At 33.5% G+C, this 12,287-nt stretch overlaps 1 non-coding gene across 1 annotated transcript; it reads left to right on the top strand.

Annotated features, from left to right (window-relative positions):
• Positions 1-9,692: 9,692 nt before the first annotated feature.
• Trnar-ucu lies at positions 9,693-9,765 on the top strand. Its single transcript has one exon. It is a non-coding gene; the product is annotated as a tRNA-Arg (tRNA).
• Positions 9,766-12,287: the final 2,522 nt, after the last annotated feature.

Raw genomic sequence — 12,287 nt, 5'->3', positions numbered from 1 at the left:
TATTTAGTAATGCTGGAAGGGGTCTAATGGTAAAAAAATAAATACCACTATACGGCTAGTGTAAAATAAATAAGTGAAATTTGTATATGTAATATGCACCGCAAAGGGCTTTCTGGTGTTAGAGTAAAATTTATTAGATATAAAAGATATACACATATAATTATGCATTAAAAATAAATTTAATTTGTCTTTTCATACAAAATATTTATTTTATAAAACCAATGTAAAATAATCTAAACTAGTTTCCGATTTGTATAAAGCAATTTTAGACATTAGTGGGGACTTAGACCCCTCTACTAGTCCTCAGTACTCTTCTGTACCTATCTATTGTAAGTGTGTACAATCATCATAACTAAGTACGCCGTGGGAACATGCATACGCCGAAAGGTACGTATTTTTTATCCCTTTCTAACGTATAATTATTCGCATACATCCGTCCTTGTCATCCGAAATTCGTGACTGCAGCAGTTCGCCTTCGTAAGTCGGCGATTTATATTTTGTTTTTGATTGACGATAATTTAAATGAAAATGTATTTCGGGTCCTATATCACTTTAGTATAAAACTATATTATAAATTCAGTGCTAACAAATTTCATGCTGTTGACATCTTTGTCTACATTACAGTCTACATCATAAGAAAGTCGACAGGACGGATCTCAGGATTTCTAATGATATGCCTTGTGTTAAAGTTTTTGTTTCAGTACATTACACTATCATAAAAATCATTATAACAAATTAACATAAGAATTGTAGGAATATGAAATTCAAAACGTCAATATCTGCCAAATTATAGGCTAATAAATTATTATTAACCGACAAATAACGACTCATTAACATAATTTTGATATATTAGTGGGCGTCAACATGCAGCAATATATTAAAAAAGCGACATCTATTATAGAAAAATATAAACTCAGAATTATGAGTTCAAAATATTGTGATGTAGTGAATTTTATAGCGCTAAGATGGCCATAATTTAAAGCATTTTGTTGTTAAAGTTTTGATTTGGAATCGCCTACGCAACAAAAAATGTTGCATGAATGGTTTGGTCACAAAACAGAGACAATTTGAATTATATTTTAGAGATATGTATAAAATTAACATCTAAAACATAATAACAATAAACTAATATAATAGCTTAAGTGTGTAGAGTTGTTAAGTACAATCTCTTTATACAACAATTATAGTATTTTTAATAACTTAAAAAAAATGTATCTGCTTTCCAAAAACTTTATATTAGTAAGAAGTACTTACCATTTGCCATTTTAAATTTTGTCTACAAGACTACACTCTATAGTTTTACTATTATAGTTAAACGTGCAGTCTGCTTTGCAGCAAATGTAATATTTTACAATAAGATTTAATTTAAATGTAAATTTTATTGTAATGTTATTCTATGTGAATGAAATGTTATATTTATTATATATTGAGAGATTTTTGTAGACATATCAAGTTATCTTGGTAAGATCGAAACTGTCTATTCATATTTTTTTGTTTAAAATATTTTACATTTTGTTTTTATTTACATTTTGTAACTGGTTAAATTTATTATTCTTTTTCCTAATTTGTCAATTCATCATTCCAATTTTAAAATAGTTAACGTGTCTTTGCATGAATAGTCACTTACGGAAAGTAATTTACATCGTTGAGTATCATTGATAGGGCCACGGCTTGGATCGGGACCGCTCGGAGTTCCTACTGCCTCCTTTTATCCTACCGACATTGTTTACGAGTGAAGCCAGGTTACTTTTGTAGTGTGTAGGTTACCCTTATAATAAGAAATTTAGGGAATTCTTCTTAAAAATGGAATACTAAATTATAAAAATATATATTTGAATAGTTTTGTCTACTTTCGCCTATCTAGCACGAGTCGTAAGTAGCAATTCTAGATGACAATATTATTTTTAACTCAAAAAGTGAGAGCTGATTTTTTTGCCTTAATATTTTTGTAAAACCTGTCGGACTAGAAAAGTTTGTCGTCATGATCTCAATTCTTAGATCTAACGCTAACTTTAAAAATATTTATTCTTCTATGATGACTTAGAAATTGTATGTATTCTAAACTTTTCTTTGCATAGATTCAGTGCAATGTAAACTAAAAATAACGAAAAAAAAAAACTTCTTTCGTAATTACAGATAACTAAACAATGTTATTAGCGAATTCTACTAACCTACATACCTAAAGGTTATCTCAACAAGGGTCCAATCAGTGAACTATTAACGACTTTAATTAATCGAAAAGGGCACATTAGTTCAATTACGGCGTCCCACATTTTGGACAACATGGTCACCGTCGGACACCCACCGCTGTAACCCGATCCGGTTCCGAACTGCCGTAGAGTTCAAAATTTATTGTTGTTACAATAAGTAAATTGTACCTTAAATTATTGCTTATAGAAAATGCTTTGTTACATTAGTTAATGAAATGAAGTGATCGGTTTTGGAGGGTTTCATTTGACATTGACACTAAAGACTTGAAGATATATATTTTTTTTAAATTACCTGTGAATTAAGCTTTGCTATTGTTGTTACTGAGATCATCTAATGCTTAACCGACGGACTAAATACATTACATTCTTTAAAGGCAGAATAATTTCGCTGACGTTAAGTTTTGATGCATTAGTCAGCATTTTGCCAGGTAACTCAAAACACATATGCATCAAATCTGTTATTTATTTTGTTTATTAAATCCTTAAATTGACATCAACTTATCCGTTGACAAGGAATTAGACCGGCTCCCTGCCAATACCGGCTAACGTAGTAACTACAGGCCTCTCTTATATAGGTAGTTCCCAATTATAAATCTTTGTTCCTCTGTACATCTTTGATGGGTCTTATACATCTTTGAACAAATTTTCGTAGACTCATTCCCATAAAAATTTTGGTAAGCCTGATCAAGATAACAAGGCTAATAATCCTATGACCCCTTTATAGCAATGGAGGAAATATCTCAACTGGCAAGTCATTCATAAGAACCATCGCACAAACAGCAGTCAGTTTTAAACTCTGACTTATGTTATAATTCTGCCTACCCTAATCGACCAGTTATAGCATGGTAATAGTTAAACTATAGTTAATTCTACGAAACTATAAATGTAGGAACTGGACCGCACGTAACATCTATAAATAAATACCATAAGACGTGGAAAATAAATGTCAACACTCAATTTTCTAAATGTTATTTAACTAAGTATATCACAGTCCGTAGCCTGTTTAGCAATAACTGTCTTTAATAATGACTACCTTTATCATCCACTTAGTAATGTCGGGCATGTCTAGACCTTTCTTAGCGACACTGAGAGCAGTTTTCCGGACCATCCGTGGAAGGTATCCATGCTCCTCGATGCCCATAATTACTGCCAAGGTTCCGTTCGCCTTTAAAATGTAGAGCAAGTTGAAGCTATGAGTTTTAATCACTTTAAAAATTAATATATTATTTTAATGGAATTTCTTCCATCTTTAGCTATATATCATGAAACCAAAAGGTTTTTTTACTACACGACCTATGATTATGCTACAAGGATCTGTCAAGTGGCTTGACATGACGTTTAATACTGCAGCGGTAGGGACTTGAATACAAACCTTGAATAAATAGCGCAAGTGTTAATTCATAACAATCTCTATAATAGAGCCAACGTGATCCCAAATTAAAAGCCTTGTAGCTTGTTAATTTTATCAGATTGCTAAATAGGATACCAGTTATCATAGATATCGTTTGTAAACGATGAATGAGCTCTATAAATTCATAGACAATATTATGAACTTTATTTCGTAAAGAAATATTATTCGAATACGGAACCTTCTGGTACGTTTAATACTTGACCGCGTTGTTTCGCCGGCGAGAACCGACCGGCGCCAAAACAGTCGGTGTGAGACCGGTGCGCGGTACGCATGCGCGGTCGGCCATATTGCCGTTGCTATGGTGACGTGATTCTTACCAAAACATTACAGTACACGGAGAATTTGTTCCCAAATAACTTTTTTATTACGTTTGTTGTGATCTGTTTTGTGTTAAATAATAGGAATGTGGTGAGTATTTGTGTTAGTGTACCGTGTCACAATTTAAAATAGATTTTACTAATTGCGTTTCGAATTATTTTGAATCGCGAATAAGCGCGCAGTTTCTTTAAGGCAGAAAGTTTTTATACTTTTGCATAAAAACTTAACAAATGGTTTATAAAATTAAAATGCACCGTTATTCAAATTACACAAATATTTGTTAGCTTAATGGCTTGCGATGTGCTTGATTGTAAATAAATTAATTAAACACAATATATTAAGTAAATTGGTTTAATACTTTACGTCTATCATAACATTCTATAATATATATGTTTGTGCTCCTGAAATAAAATATAAAAAATATTAATCTTAAAAACTTTGAAATACAGGTTTTTTTTCCGTGAGTTTTGGTCCTTCACGTTCCAACTTCCTTTGCCCCAAATAAAAAGACATTTAAAATTCATTTTGGCGGGAATAAGTACCAAAAGAATATGTAAATTTAAATAGTTGGTACATACCGTCTTTATAAGTCTTGTGACGTTTTTCCTTCACTGCATTAAGGAAAAATCAACTTACGTAAGACGTATGCTATTAGTCATACAGATAGTACCTTGTAGAAAATAGATATTTAAATCGATTCTTTGCCTTAGCCCATCATTCGAAACTAAAATGTGATAAATACTTACTTCGAAAACCGATACGACAATGATATCAAATACTAAGAATAGACTGTAGATAAAGTTAATATTGTAGTACGTGTCTGAAATCAAATTACGGATAGACACTAGCATTATCTGCGAGGTGTGTTTCCCACAGGGGAGTTAGTCACGGACTATGTTTCATTATGTCTATTGCCGGCACATAGTCGGATACAAAATAAATAATGTGATATAAAATTGCTATTTAAAAGGTTTAATTATGTAAGTGATATTAAAATATCTACTTTTTTGCAAGACGCCTGTGAAGGTCGCATGCAAGATTTATTGTTTTAATTTAATCAACATAATTTGCCCAGAAGTTTTTTAAAAAACGGCAAGTTAATTGCCATAGTTTAATGATAGATTTTTTAAAAAGTTATTTTATTTTCAAAGTACAATGTTATATGAAAAATTATTATAAAACAAAATCACTTGCCGCGTCTATTTAAACGCGATAAACTCAAAAAATACCGAACGGATTTCAATGAAATTTGGTATGAAGATAGTTTGAGACCCTAGGAAGGACAGAAAATCATAGAAAAGCATATAACGGGACTTTTATCCTGGAAAATCCTTCCACGCAAGCGATGCCGCGACCAAAGCTTATATTAAATAAATACAAGTATGAATGTTAACCAAATATATATTTAGATCGCACAAACGCGTAAATATCTTCATTAACGGTAACGCAGCATACATTGCGGTGTTAACTTATCTTGCTTCAAATACAATGAGACGCGAATTAACAATGGTTAGAGGCATTCTGTTAGTGAAAGTGTTTCGGTGGCTTATTTGAATTTTGACTGCCATGAATAAAGACATTAAACATAGCTTAGAACTCTTTGGCCATAAAGGATATTATAAATAGAACTATATAAATATAGGTAAAAAGACTGCCTCGATGGGGTAGTAGAGTTACAGTATGACTGAAGTGCTGAGGTCTTGGGTTCGATACCCAGATCTTGGGTGATATTGAGATTTTTTACTCAGTATCAGCCCGAGGTCTAGAATTATGACACACTTGACGATAGTTTCGCCTCCTAAGGCGTAATAGGATTGTGTGATAGGTCACATCATGGGACAGAATACACATAGTGGAAAGTGGGTGCACCACATGCGCCTCTGCCTACCCCTTCGGAGACAAGTAGGTATGTGTAAAAATTCATACAAGTTTTTCTAGCACTCATGTTTTACATTCCACTACTAACTTACTAGACAAAAAGGGATCATACTTCATCTTTGGACTGAAAAACTATTTTATCAACTTTAGACCTCAAGGTTCGAAGTATAACGTAGATTTTCAAACAAATCCAACGAAAGGTCTAGAAGGAAAAACGTTGCCTCGTACAAACCGCGAGACAATAGTCCTTCATTTCACATGTTTAAATTATTCTGTCTTGCAATCTGCCAGTGCATCCTTATACGTTCGGTGGCGTATCGTGTACCTCTTAACCTCGAGTTTATGGCCTCTGAACAGGAAAACCAAAATGGAACTTACCTTATTTTTTTTATATGAAGATTTCGGAGACTTAATGGTAAGTGGAGTGGGGTCCAATAGAATGTCAGACGAGAGATGATTACCCCTCAGCAATTGACACAATTGTGCCGGCCTGTAGAAACCGGATGTACACAGGCTAATCCCGAAACGTGATACTTACGTGTTTATTCTTATTCCATGTATTTGGAGTTGGTTTTAAAGAATTAGGTCGATCTCCGAGTCAAGCAATTTGAAATCGTTTAAGTTTTTTACACACTAGGGCCCTTATCCTCTATGACAGTGTCAACTCTTAACTTGCCCGGTTTACGTTATCTTCGTGAAATTTGCGTGGAATGATATTGTGGGGCCTAATTCGCTATGCCATCCTTTTTTGACACCCTGTTAGAAGCACGTAACGCACCGCATCGCGTTAAAGACAATATAAACTGGCATAGAGAATATCATTCCCTACCAATTTCATGAAGATAACGTAACACGGCCGTATTAACACTTTCATAGAGAATAAGTGCTCAGTATGCCAATTTCTATCACCTTAAACGCGACGATGTGCGTTACGTACTTGTTCGCACTGGCAAATTAACGTTTGGCATCGAGAATAAGGCCCCTACGTCTCTTGATTTTTTAATTTTGCTCCAAGGTCCACTTCCCTTCATATTTCTAATAGCAGACAGCCATGTTGCGGATATACCACAATTGAAAAAAATACGGTCAGGAAAATGATTGTTTTCGCGTTCCGTAAGATCTGTTTTTGTATTCTTATCTTTTTATATCTGATATACGTTAGGAGCCGAGATAGCCTGGGTGGTTGTAGAACTGCCGAGACGAATGTCCATAGCTTCAAATCCCAAGGGCACATACCTCTGATTTTTCTACAATTTTGAGTGTATTCATATGAATTATCGCTTGCTTTAACAGTGAAGGAAAACCTTGTGAGGAAACCTGCATACCTGAGAAGTTCTCTATAAGAATTTTGAGGGTGTGTGAAGTGTACCAATCTGCACAAGGCTGGCGTGGTGTTAGCACACTATGGTCTAATCCTTCTCAGTAGTAGAGGTGGCCCATGCCCAGCAGTGGGATAGTATATAATGCAGGGCTGATATTTCCATTTATATATACAAATTAATGAGATTCGTGAAGATCAGCTCTATGAGATTTGTAATTCTATACTTAACTGTTACTCAAAACCGCATTGTGAGCTCGCACGGTTACTCTCAAACAAGAATAATAATGATATCGTTTATAATTGTATTTAATTAAACCGCAATTTAACCGCCACAAATGTCGTTTACAATCATTAATAGAGTACTGGATAAATATGGGCGGATGCCCTACTAATTTGATAGCTGGTACGTCTCATACTTAGGTATTTTAATCTCAGTTCTAAAGACATTGTATTGTTTGGTCACCGTGCAATGGTTTACGTTTGGTTTGTAAATGTAAATGACTAAATTACGGGTAAAATATGGTTCATTTATACTGAATAGTCTAGTAAAATGGTAATGAGAAAACGCGAACTGGTTGACAATCGAAGGTGAACTGATTGGTAAAATTAAAACAATAAATTCGTGTGCTGTGATGCGATGACAGCGCTGTGCGATTTAGATTGCTTCAACCGCACGTGGACTATTGAAAATACATTAATAATTTGATAATTTAATGTTATGCAACCAAAACACCTATACTTTAGAGTAATAATTATGTTTATTTGGGATATATTGAATTATATATATGAAATTAAAAGTAATGTTTACGATCCAGGCCTATTATGAATATTGCTGTTAAAGAATATTATGTACCTGTAATTCGAATAAATAAATATGACCTTTTTCTTTATTTTGAAAGTATTTTTCTACATTTTTATATATCTTAAGAATATAAATACATAATTTAAATATAAAATCAACTAAACATTATTGTTTATATTGATTTTAAAATTTCACAGTTCCTAGAGGACTTTTCATTAAGAACCATCGGAGCCAAGCCGCGAGTTACAACTAGTACTCCATAAATGACCCCAAATGTATGCAGTATTTGCTCAGATGGCACCGCTAAGCACATGTATGTCAAAATGACTTACGAAATTTTGAATAAATATTTATGCAGTTTTATTTCGATTGAGGTGAAATGTGTCTCAAATACTATATATGTGCGTTATTACGTATTAAACCATTGATTCGTAAAATGGTCCTGTTGGCTCCCAGGGGTCCACGGAAGACTTGTTGAGGTCTATGTATGCTGACCTAAAATTGTGGGTTCATAATTCGTAAGCGGGGGTCCACGAAAATTTATCTGGTTTGATAGTAAACTAAAATATAAGCTTGACTTCACCTATCAGTGTAAGCAGATAATAGTGATAGAGGTCGTAAGAGGCACGGTGACCCTAAAATTACTGTCCAAACACCCGCCACAATAGTTGTAATCGACTCTCTGCGAAACGAAAAAAAAAGGCCAACCGAAACCAGCAAAATTTTGAAAGTCTTGAGAAAAAAAGGTTTGGGAACCTCTGTACTAAATAATATAAGACGAATTGATTACGTACCGAGACACATCTTTAAAATCTAATATTTATCTAAAGTATAGTCAGGAGACCTATTTCCGTCTACGGGGTATATCCGTCTTTTTGCTGCTACAGACTTTGTAATCGAAAGATAGCTTTGGTAGCCGTGAAGTACCTTACTATACAGCTACCAAAACTGTCCATCGATTAGTATAAATTGCTAAAACCGGATTCGCCTCGTAGACGGAATAGGGCCCTCTGAATTGTTATGTTATTTAATAGATCTCTTGAACTTGCCTAGATGAGCGAGGTATGACGCATTTTCATCAAATAATTATCCCACGCTGGTCTCCAGTGGACTTGGAAGGATTCCGAGACCTCCAAAATAACGAACTGAAGCCCTACCAGTGGTTAACTTACAAGCTCCGGGATAGCAAACAATTATTCCCTTATAATATGTAGATATTTACTCCCAGTTATTACTAGGGAATAGGCAAATATCAAAATTAACACTCCTTTAATGATTATTGAATAAAAATGTTCTCTATGCGAATAAAATTTTAATGATATAAGTAATAAGGTATTTTATTGTAAATTTTATGACATTCATTTTGTACACATAGTTAATTTAAATTAAGAATATTAATAAGTATATTTTTTTAATAACGTACAATAATGCAACTACTCATAGCTATCCTACATCTTGTTGTATTCTTTTTGTGCAAAAAAAAACATTTTATTTAGTAAATAATGTTAATACTATTATCAATAATTATATTATCAATAATTAATTAGCTTATAATAAGTTTAACTGGGAATTGCGAGATTTGTTATCTTTTGTTATTTACTCATCTGTATTCCAAAGTAGGTAAGCACTATATTTAGTTATCACCGTCGCGGATTTTATGTAACGAAAAAAAAATACAAAATATTTTTTTACAAACTATACGTCTTTCACGAGCTTGAGAAATTAACTGATAATTTCGCAATCTCTTACACAGTCCCTGTGGCGCAGAGGATAGCGCGTTGGACTTCTAATCCAAAGGTCGTGGGTTCGATCCCCACCAGGGATGCTTAATCTTCACTGAGTTTTTTTTATTTGAATTTTTTTTTAAGAATCTTTATTATTTGTGATAATTATAACTAACATGCATCCTTAGTATTGTTTCTTATTCAGTGATATTTGTGTTTCATCTAACACTTGTAGCACAGAAAATTATTTTTAAATTTTTTCTTATTAAAAAAATTGCTATCGAAAAACTCATTTAAGTATTTAAAAAAAAATTTGGAACCTTGCATAAATTTTTATGGCCAGCAACTTTCGCGCCATGACATTATGGCTTCTTAAACGGCCATCCGGTTTGAGCGGACCGCTTGTTTACTTCCAACTAGTTCGGTCAGTCGGTCAATAAGTCCATTCGTCTGTCGATACGAGGATAAAAATATATCGAATCTGCATTCGGTCAAATCCGAATGTAGTAATAAAACACTTCCTAGTTCGTTTTATATGAATGTAGGTTTACAGATCAAACAGTTTAAATTGAAAGATATTTTCCTGACTTTTCCGTTTGATGCCATTATTAGATTATATTTATGTACTTTATACAAACCACTGTAGATATTGCTTGAGTGGAGAGCTCGTTTTTAAACACGTGAGAAGATGTGAAAATTTTTTTTTTTGGTGCCAGCAAAGAAAACTAAATTGTGAAGAGAGACTTGGTTACCAATGCAAGCTTCACATTGTTCATAAAAGAACCAAACTAGGTTTCCATTTTTCACATACAAATAAGAAATACTCTATAGTCTATAAATATACTCTTCAATGCAATCCAATTATAATTGAACTACTTTATTGAATGAACTAAAACTAAACTCAATTGACTTAACTACATCACCGTGATAAAATGACCCGACTTATTAATTCACTAGAGAATTGACACAGCAACTCTACATAAATATATTTTGTGTACTATAAATTCATTTTGGTACCGTGTGAAGTTCGTATAGCAGTTCAAGGCCGCCATTGTTACGCGCATATTACTAAACGAAAAAACTGTTGTAAATAATAATACGATAATGATCAACCTCGACTCGAGACGTTTCACGAATTTGCTCTATGGATTCTATTTATGGTTATGTTTTATCTTGCGCTATTCGAAATATGAATTTAATCTGATTAGGTGGAATTCTTAATTTAAATTTGAAGTGCATTAAATTTGTTACACTTATGATAACTCTATTAAGTTTCAACGTAGATAGTAATCTGTAGACTTAAATCAGTAATATAATATTATGTAAAAAATATAATAACAAGAACAGTCCATCTCGTCCTCGGTTCAAGGCACTGTAAATGACAACACAAATACCTTATGACTGACTGGTTTGGTCCTTTCACTGAAACATAAAAAGTCCTTATTGCATTTCGGATTTCGTATTTCAAAAAAAATTACCTATAATAATTATTATAGCCTATAACGGCCAGTTACTTCATTAAAAGTACGTCAAAATTACTGTTACTTTTACTCAAATGATGATTTGTCACTTTGTGTTATGACAAGTGTCATCTCTGAGCACATTCCGTCAAAGCTTTTTAAGCATCTTGTGCAGGCGTCAGAGTCCCCAAATTGCTTTGACTATGGAGTAAGAGATGACGTACTTAGTACATCATGTTTTGTCGGAGTGTGTGCGGAGTAGACTTCATACTTTGAGCTTCAATGTGGGCAGTATAAATAGTTTTTTGTCGGTTCCTGTAACAGAAGAGTCTAGGGCTTTATTAAAAAAATATTTTGATATCATCAAAAGTTAGTAGGCACGGGTAAAAGTGGACGTACGGAACGACATAGTCGTGAAATCACGACCAAGCTCCTTAAATAAAGATTTAAAAAAAAGTGTCATCATTTAAATTCGTACGTTTAATTACATTCGTACGTTTTTATTAGTAACTCTTATGACTTTTACTTTAAAATTAATGAACAAAATGCCGTAAGTCATGGACATATCTCGCTATTCGCGTACTCATTGTTTAATCTTGCTTTCATCCACATTGGATTCAACGGAGCGTGGTTCTACCAGCATATTCCAACCTGAGCCATTCTGATTGCATATTAGTTCCGCCATGAAGTAAGATTAATTAGTTTCCAGCTTAATCTTGATACTGTGAGAGCGACATGTTCGTAAAAAAATCATTAGCTAATTGTATATATTCCAATAAATGCGTATAAAATGTTTGTTTATTTTTAAATCGTAAAAAATGATGAATTTAGATGAACATGATAATGTTTTTTGTCACTACCAATAATCGTGTCTAGCATACACAATTCTGCCTACCCCCGATCAATATTCTAGAATGCAACACGCAAGGATGATCTGGCTATAGAGTCGTGCACCGTCCGCATTGTAAGCGAATTGTTTTCTTAAGGTCGGCTTGATTGATTCGACCTCTGTTACGTAAGTGGGGCCGGGAGGGTCTTAGGGGCCATAGGAAAGTATTTTAAAAAGGCTTGGACCTCAATTGGTAATTTTGAAATTAACAACGACTAAACGTATAATTTGTTGTACTTTGAAGGCTATGGCGTCCAACTTGTAATGGAGGTTT

This window comes from Manduca sexta, chromosome 28, assembly GCF_014839805.1.
Source record: "Manduca sexta isolate Smith_Timp_Sample1 chromosome 28, JHU_Msex_v1.0, whole genome shotgun sequence".
Taxonomy (NCBI): domain Eukaryota; kingdom Metazoa; phylum Arthropoda; class Insecta; order Lepidoptera; family Sphingidae; genus Manduca; species Manduca sexta.
Note: the sequence above shows the minus strand (reverse complement) of the source record. Positions and strands in the feature narration are given on the sequence as shown.